Below are 6,454 nucleotides of genomic sequence, written 5' to 3'. Positions count from 1 at the left end.
CCGACAAATAAACAATTTAAAATATTGGGGCACCAAAGTATAATCCACTCACATAGACCACAACAATTTACTTAATTCCAATCATGCCAAAAACAACATTAACACACCCAAATGGACCACAAAAAAGAAGACAATGCAATGAAAACCCTAAACCCCACAACAAAATACCAACAATAATATGTATCAAAAAACATAAATTAAGAAGTGAAACTCACATGGCCGGTGATCAATCACTTCAAATTTCAATAAAAGATGCTCAGAATCTATCAGACCATGTTCATCGAAACGTAATGTTGTCAAAATTTGAAAACCCCATTCACATAGATAATTTTGTTAAATTTCAAACCTTAAAAATGATTGCCACCCACTTTCAATTAAGCCTTTAATTAAAAAAAATACAACTCACACATGACATAACGAGTAACCTAAGCAAAAATAGCACAGGTCATGCAAATAGTGTCACATTATACACTGTTTCATTAACAATTTAAACGTCATCATGAAAAAATAACTAAATTGAACAAAATTGACAAAAACAGAGACCTAATTGAATGCAACAAAAAAATGAGGACCACAATGAACAAACTGGACGAAAATAGGGACCACAATAGTATTTAAGCCTTATAATTAAAGGAAAAGAATGTTTGTTACTTCCTAGCTTCTACAACTTTGAAATAACTTATTAATCGAAAGTATTAAAGTGGAAAAAGCAAGTAAGAAGATGGTTTGTGAAAGCCAAGTGAGAAGATTATCATATTATATTGATAAGTGTGAAAAAGAGTTGTTTTTACACTTATAAATGATCTCAATCTTCTAATTATTCATGTTATTACTCAGTGAAATGTTGTAATAGGAAGTAGATTGTTTTTGTAAATTATTGTACAGGAAAGGATGTATAATTGGGAGTCTGTCAGCCAATTCTCGCATAGCGCAAGCCAAAACTCGCACTGCCAGGAAACGGAAATTCGCATAGCGCACCATTACTTGTGCACTGTGAGAATAACATCAGTTGAGAGGCAGCAGTTACACGAAATTCGCATAGCGCACACACACCTGTGCGCTGAGCGAATTAATGACGTTATGTGGTTTTAAAAGACGTGACAGAAAGGCAGAAATCATCTTCTGACACACGAAAATAGCCAGAAAAATACTGGAGAATTCAGGAGATGATTAGGAGACCTTCCAAGACATCAAGACTTCACTTTCTGCAAGGGATTGCTGTAAAGAGTACGTTTGAGATGTCTAGGATAGGCTAAATTTTCTGTTCATTGGAATTGGTTGTATGACGAAACATTAATGTAAATTTTCTATGCAATATATGTTTCTGTTCATGTTCTTTTCTTGACTTGCTTTTGATTATACGGAAGTATTATTCTTTATAAAAGTTCTTTTGTACTGGGAAGTATTTTTAGAACCAGAAACGTAAGAAAAGAAACTAAAAGTAACTACGCTAGGAATAGTTATGTGCTTCTGGTCATTCTTAACATCTGAACTTAATGCAAAATTATCTGCTGAATTAATTAAGGAATTAATAATTCAATAGATAATTTTAGAACTTGTTTTAAGGAATTAAACCAAGATACTCTCGTGTGAATGCTTAAACAGATAATATATGTTGTCCAGGATCTTACTGTAATGTTAGTCAAAGACCAATTCTAGTGATCTTTTATTGCATTTTTCAATCTTAATTGTTTACGTTGTAAATTTCATGCTTAAATCCAAATTGAAATCACAAATATCATCAGTAATTGATCTTGATAAATAATTTTAATTGATTAATGTAACTCAAATTCCCTTGGGAGAACGATACTCTTTTACTTATTCACTGTATTACTTGAAACGATTTGGTATACTTGCCAAAAAGTTATCAAGTTTTTGGCGTTGTTGCCGGGGATTTTGATTGTTATTGTTAATTCAGTCATTTATTGTTTATCAATTTCAATTCTGTTCCATTATCTGTAAATCCATTGTTTTAATTTTTGTATATCTGTATATATACGTTGTGTTTTATTTCTGTTGTTATTTCTTTGGGTTGATATCTTGAGATTTTTGTTCTCTGAATGAGTAGGAGAACAAAATCTGAAAATTTATTGTTTGATTCTGAGATTGAGAGAACAGCCCGTAGGAATAACAGTAGACGTAGGAGAGAAAATAGAAAAAAAAGAAGCTAGAGAAGCTAGCTTGTCTGCTATCTTCAACACTTTTTCTTCATTTGATCAAAAGGATAAGGATATGGAGGGAAATAATGAGGAGGAACGAGTTAGGCGTACGTTGGAAGATTATGCTTCTGTGTCTATACCTTCATCTTTCAACAGTATAGCCCGACCTGTGGTGAATGCTGCTCATATGGAAATGAAACCTGCACTGATTCACCTTGTTCAAAGTAATCAGTTTACAGGAATGTCACACGAAAATCCCTATGATCATCTGACAACTTTTAATGAGATTTGTAACACTGTAAAAATTTTACATGTGTCAAATGAAGCAATTAGATTGAGTCTATTTCCCTTTTCTTTGGCTGGAAATGCAAAGCTTTGGCTAAATTCTTTTCCTGAAGGGAGTCTGACTGCTTGGGATGACGTAGTGGCAAAATTTTTGACTAAATATTTCCCCCAATCCAAGATCAATAAAGGTAAACAGGAAATATCCTCCTTTCAACAAGAGCATGAAGAGTCGTTGAGTCAAACATGGGAGAGGTTCAAGGGGTTGCTGAGAAAAACTCCAATTCATGGATTTGACATTCCCACTCAATTAAACCTTTTCTTAGGAGGTTTAAAATCTCACACAAAGCTTATGCTAGATGCCTCTACTGGAGGTAACATTAGGTGGAAGACACCTGATGAGGCACAAGAAATAATTGAAAATATGGCATCTAGTGATAATGATGTCCAAAGTGAGAGAGTGCAAACGCAAAAGAAAGGCATGTTTGAATTGCAATCCCAAGATGCCTTATTAGCCCAAAATAAAATCATGACTCAACAACTTGAATCAGTAATGAAAAAGTTGTCACAACTACCAAAGGAACTCCAAACTGTATCACAGGCACAACATAATCAAACTGTGCAAGGTTGTGAACTTTGTGATGGAGAGCACCAAAATGGACAGTGTGCTATTCAGTCCAATGCTAAGGAAGAGGTAAATTATATGGGAAATCAAGGCCGTTCGGGAAACTATGGAAATTATAATCAAGGATGGAGACCTCATCCTAGCATGGGTCAGGCTAGTTCTAGTAGACCACCACAACAACAGTTTCAACAACAACCTACTCTTTCTGATAGGACATCCAAACTTGAAGAAACTTTGCAACAATTCATGCAAATGTCCATATCAAATCAAAAGAGCACAGAATCTTCTATAAGGAATTTAGAAGTTCAAATTGGTCAGTTGGCCAAGAAATTAGAAGACAAGCCTGCAAATACATTTGGAGCTAACACTGAAACAAATCCAAAAGAGCATTGTAAAGCTATTACTACAAGGAGTGGTAAAGTGTTAGAAAGTGTAGTTGTGAGAAAAGAGGATGAAAAAGAAAAGTCCAGTGAAGAGCAAGAAGAGAAAGAAGAGAAAGTTAATGAAGAAGAAGATAAAAAGAAGGCAGTGGAAGAGAGTCATAAAGGAAAACAAGTTTTGAATCCTTTACCGTATCCAAAGACATATTCTAGAAAAGAAAAGGAAAGTCAATTTTCTAGATTCATGGCTCTCTTCAAAAAGCTGGAAATCACAATTCCCTTTTCAAAAGCACTTCAACAAATGCCCTCTTATGCTAGATTTATGAAAGATTTGTTGACAAAGAAGAGAAAGTATATTGAGGAAGAAACAATTGAGGTGCAAGGGAATTGTAGTGCAATCATCCAAAAACTTCTACCACCAAAATTTAAAGATCCTGGTAGTTTTACGATTCCATGCACAATTGGAAAACTCCCCATTGGAAAAGCATTGATAGACTTAGGTGCAAGCATCAATTTAATGCCTTTGTCTATGTTGAAGAAAATAGGGGACATGGAAGTAAAACCAACAAGGATGACACTTCAACTAGCAGATAGGTCTGTCAAGTACCCATATGGAGTCATTGAAGATGTTTTAGTGAAAGTTGACAAATTCACTTTTCTAGTGGATTTTGTTATTCTTGACATGGAGGAGGATACTGAAGTCCCCCTTATACTTGGAAGACCTTTTATGAAGACTGCTAGGGTGATAATTGATGTTGATGATGGTCATCTGAAGGTGAGGTTACATGATGAAACAGTCACCTTTAATGTAGTAGAAGCTATGCAACACCCTAAAGATAGAGGAAACTGTTTCAGAGTTGAAGTTTTGGATGATGTTGTTGAAAAAGTGAGAAGTCAGATGTTTGTGAAATCTCCTTTAGAGCATGTCTTGATAAATTCATGTGAGGAACTTACTTTAGAAGAAGAATCTGAAGTAGAGGAGATTTCACAACATCTGGAAAAATTGAAAGAAGAGAAATCCACTAATGTGAAAGTGGAAAAATTAGAAAAGGCTCAATTAGATGATCAAGAAAAGATGGAATTAAAAATGCTTCCTGATCATCTTAAGTATGTGTTTTTAGAGGAAAATGCCAAGAAGCCTGTGATAATAAGCAATTCTCTGTCAAAGAATGATGAAGCAAAATTGGTTGAAATCTTAAAAGAAAATAAAAAGGCAATAGGTTGGCACATCTCTGATCTGAAAGGTATAAGTCCAACGTATTGCATGCATAAGATTATGATGGAAGAGGACTACAAACCCATAGCACAACCACAGAGGAGATTGAATCCAAATTTGAAAGAGGTGGTGAGAAAGGAAGTACTTAAATTGCTTGAAGCAGGAATGATATATCCTATCTTTGATAGTGCTTGGGTGAGTCCTGTACATGTTGTTCCTAAGAAAGGGGGTATGACTGTTGTTCAGAATGATAAGAATGAATTAATTCATACGAGAACAGTCACAGGGTGGAGAATGTGTATTGATTACAGAAAACTAAATCAATCCACCAGGAAAGACCATTTTCCTCTCCCTTTTATGGATCAAATGTTGGAAAGGCTGGCAGGGCAAGCCTATTATTGTTTCCTGGATGGCTATTCCGGGTACAATCAAATAGTAGTAAATCCTGAGGACCAAGAAAAGACTGCTTTCACTTGTCCCTTTGGTGTGTTTGCATACCGAAGGATGCCATTTGGTCTATGTAATGCTCCTGCCACATTCCAACGTTGCATGTTAGCCATTTTTGCTGATCTTGTTGAGAATTGCATAGAAGTTTTCATGGATGATTTCTCAGTCTTTGGCAAATCATATGATTTATGCTTGCAGAACCTGGATGCAGTCTTGAAAAGATGCATTGCCATGAACCTTGTGTTGAATTGGGAAAAATGTCATTTTATGGTTCGTGAGGGGATTGTCTTAGGACATAAGATCTCATCCAGGGGGATAGGTGTAGATCAAGCTAAGGTTGATGTGATTGAAAAGCTACCACCTCCTACAAATGTCAAAGGGGTAAGAAGCTTTCTTGGACATGTTGGATTCTACAGAAGATTCATAAAAGATTTTTCCAAGATTGCTAAACCCCTTTGCAATTTGCTTGTGAAAGACACTCAGTTTGAGTTTGATGATGAGTGTCTGAAAGCTTTTGAGATATTGAAAGAGAAGCTAGTCACATCCCCTATTGTAGTTGCACCAAATTGGACTCAAGATTTTGAGTTAATGTGCGATGCTAGTGACTATGCCATTGGGGCTGTATTGGGACAGAGACGTGGCAAAGTTTTTCACGTTATTCATTATGGCAGTAAAGTTCTGAATGGTGCACAATTGAATTATGCCACAACTGAAAAAGAATTTTTGGCAATTGTGTATGCTCTTGAAAAGTTTAGACCTTATTTGATAGGATCTAAAGTTATCATTTACACTGACCATTCAGCCATAAAATACTTACTGGAAAAGTCTGATTCAAAGCCACGTCTCATAAGATGGGTTTTACTGTTACAGGAATTTGATCTTGAGATAAAAGACAAAAAGGGGAGCGAGAATGTCATTGCTGATCATTTGTCTCGCCTCCTTAACACTGAGGTGACTGAGAAAGAAGGAGAAATTAAGGGAGAATTTATTGATGAGCGTCTGATGCTCATACAACAGAGGCCATGGTTTGCAGATATGGCTAATTTTAAGGCTGCAGGAATTCTCCCTGATGACTTGACTTGGCAGCAAAAGAAGAAGTTTCTACATGATTCCAAAGAATATCTTTGGGATGATCCTTATCTCTTCAAGTTGGGTGCTGACCACTTACTGAGGCGGTGTGTCACAGTAGAGGAAGCTGCTGGTATCCTATGGTATTGTCATAATTCGCCATATGGAGGACACTATAATGGAGAAAGGACAACCGCTAAAGTGCTTCAATCTGGGTTCTTTTGGCCAACCTTATTCAAAGACGCACATGTTCATGCAAAAGGTTGTGACAAATGCC

General features: G+C 35.9%; 1 non-coding gene across 1 annotated transcript; it reads right to left on the bottom strand.

Moving 5' to 3' along the window:
• Positions 1-2,628: 2,628 nt before the first annotated feature.
• On the bottom strand, positions 2,629-2,735 carry LOC128196056 (small nucleolar RNA R71). The gene has a single exon (XR_008248156.1). It is a non-coding gene; the product is annotated as a small nucleolar RNA R71 (small nucleolar RNA).
• Positions 2,736-6,454: the final 3,719 nt, after the last annotated feature.

This window comes from Vigna angularis, chromosome 3 (genome assembly GCF_016808095.1).
Source record: "Vigna angularis cultivar LongXiaoDou No.4 chromosome 3, ASM1680809v1, whole genome shotgun sequence".
NCBI lineage: Eukaryota > Viridiplantae > Streptophyta > Magnoliopsida > Fabales > Fabaceae > Vigna > Vigna angularis.
Note: the sequence above shows the minus strand (reverse complement) of the source record. Positions and strands in the feature narration are given on the sequence as shown.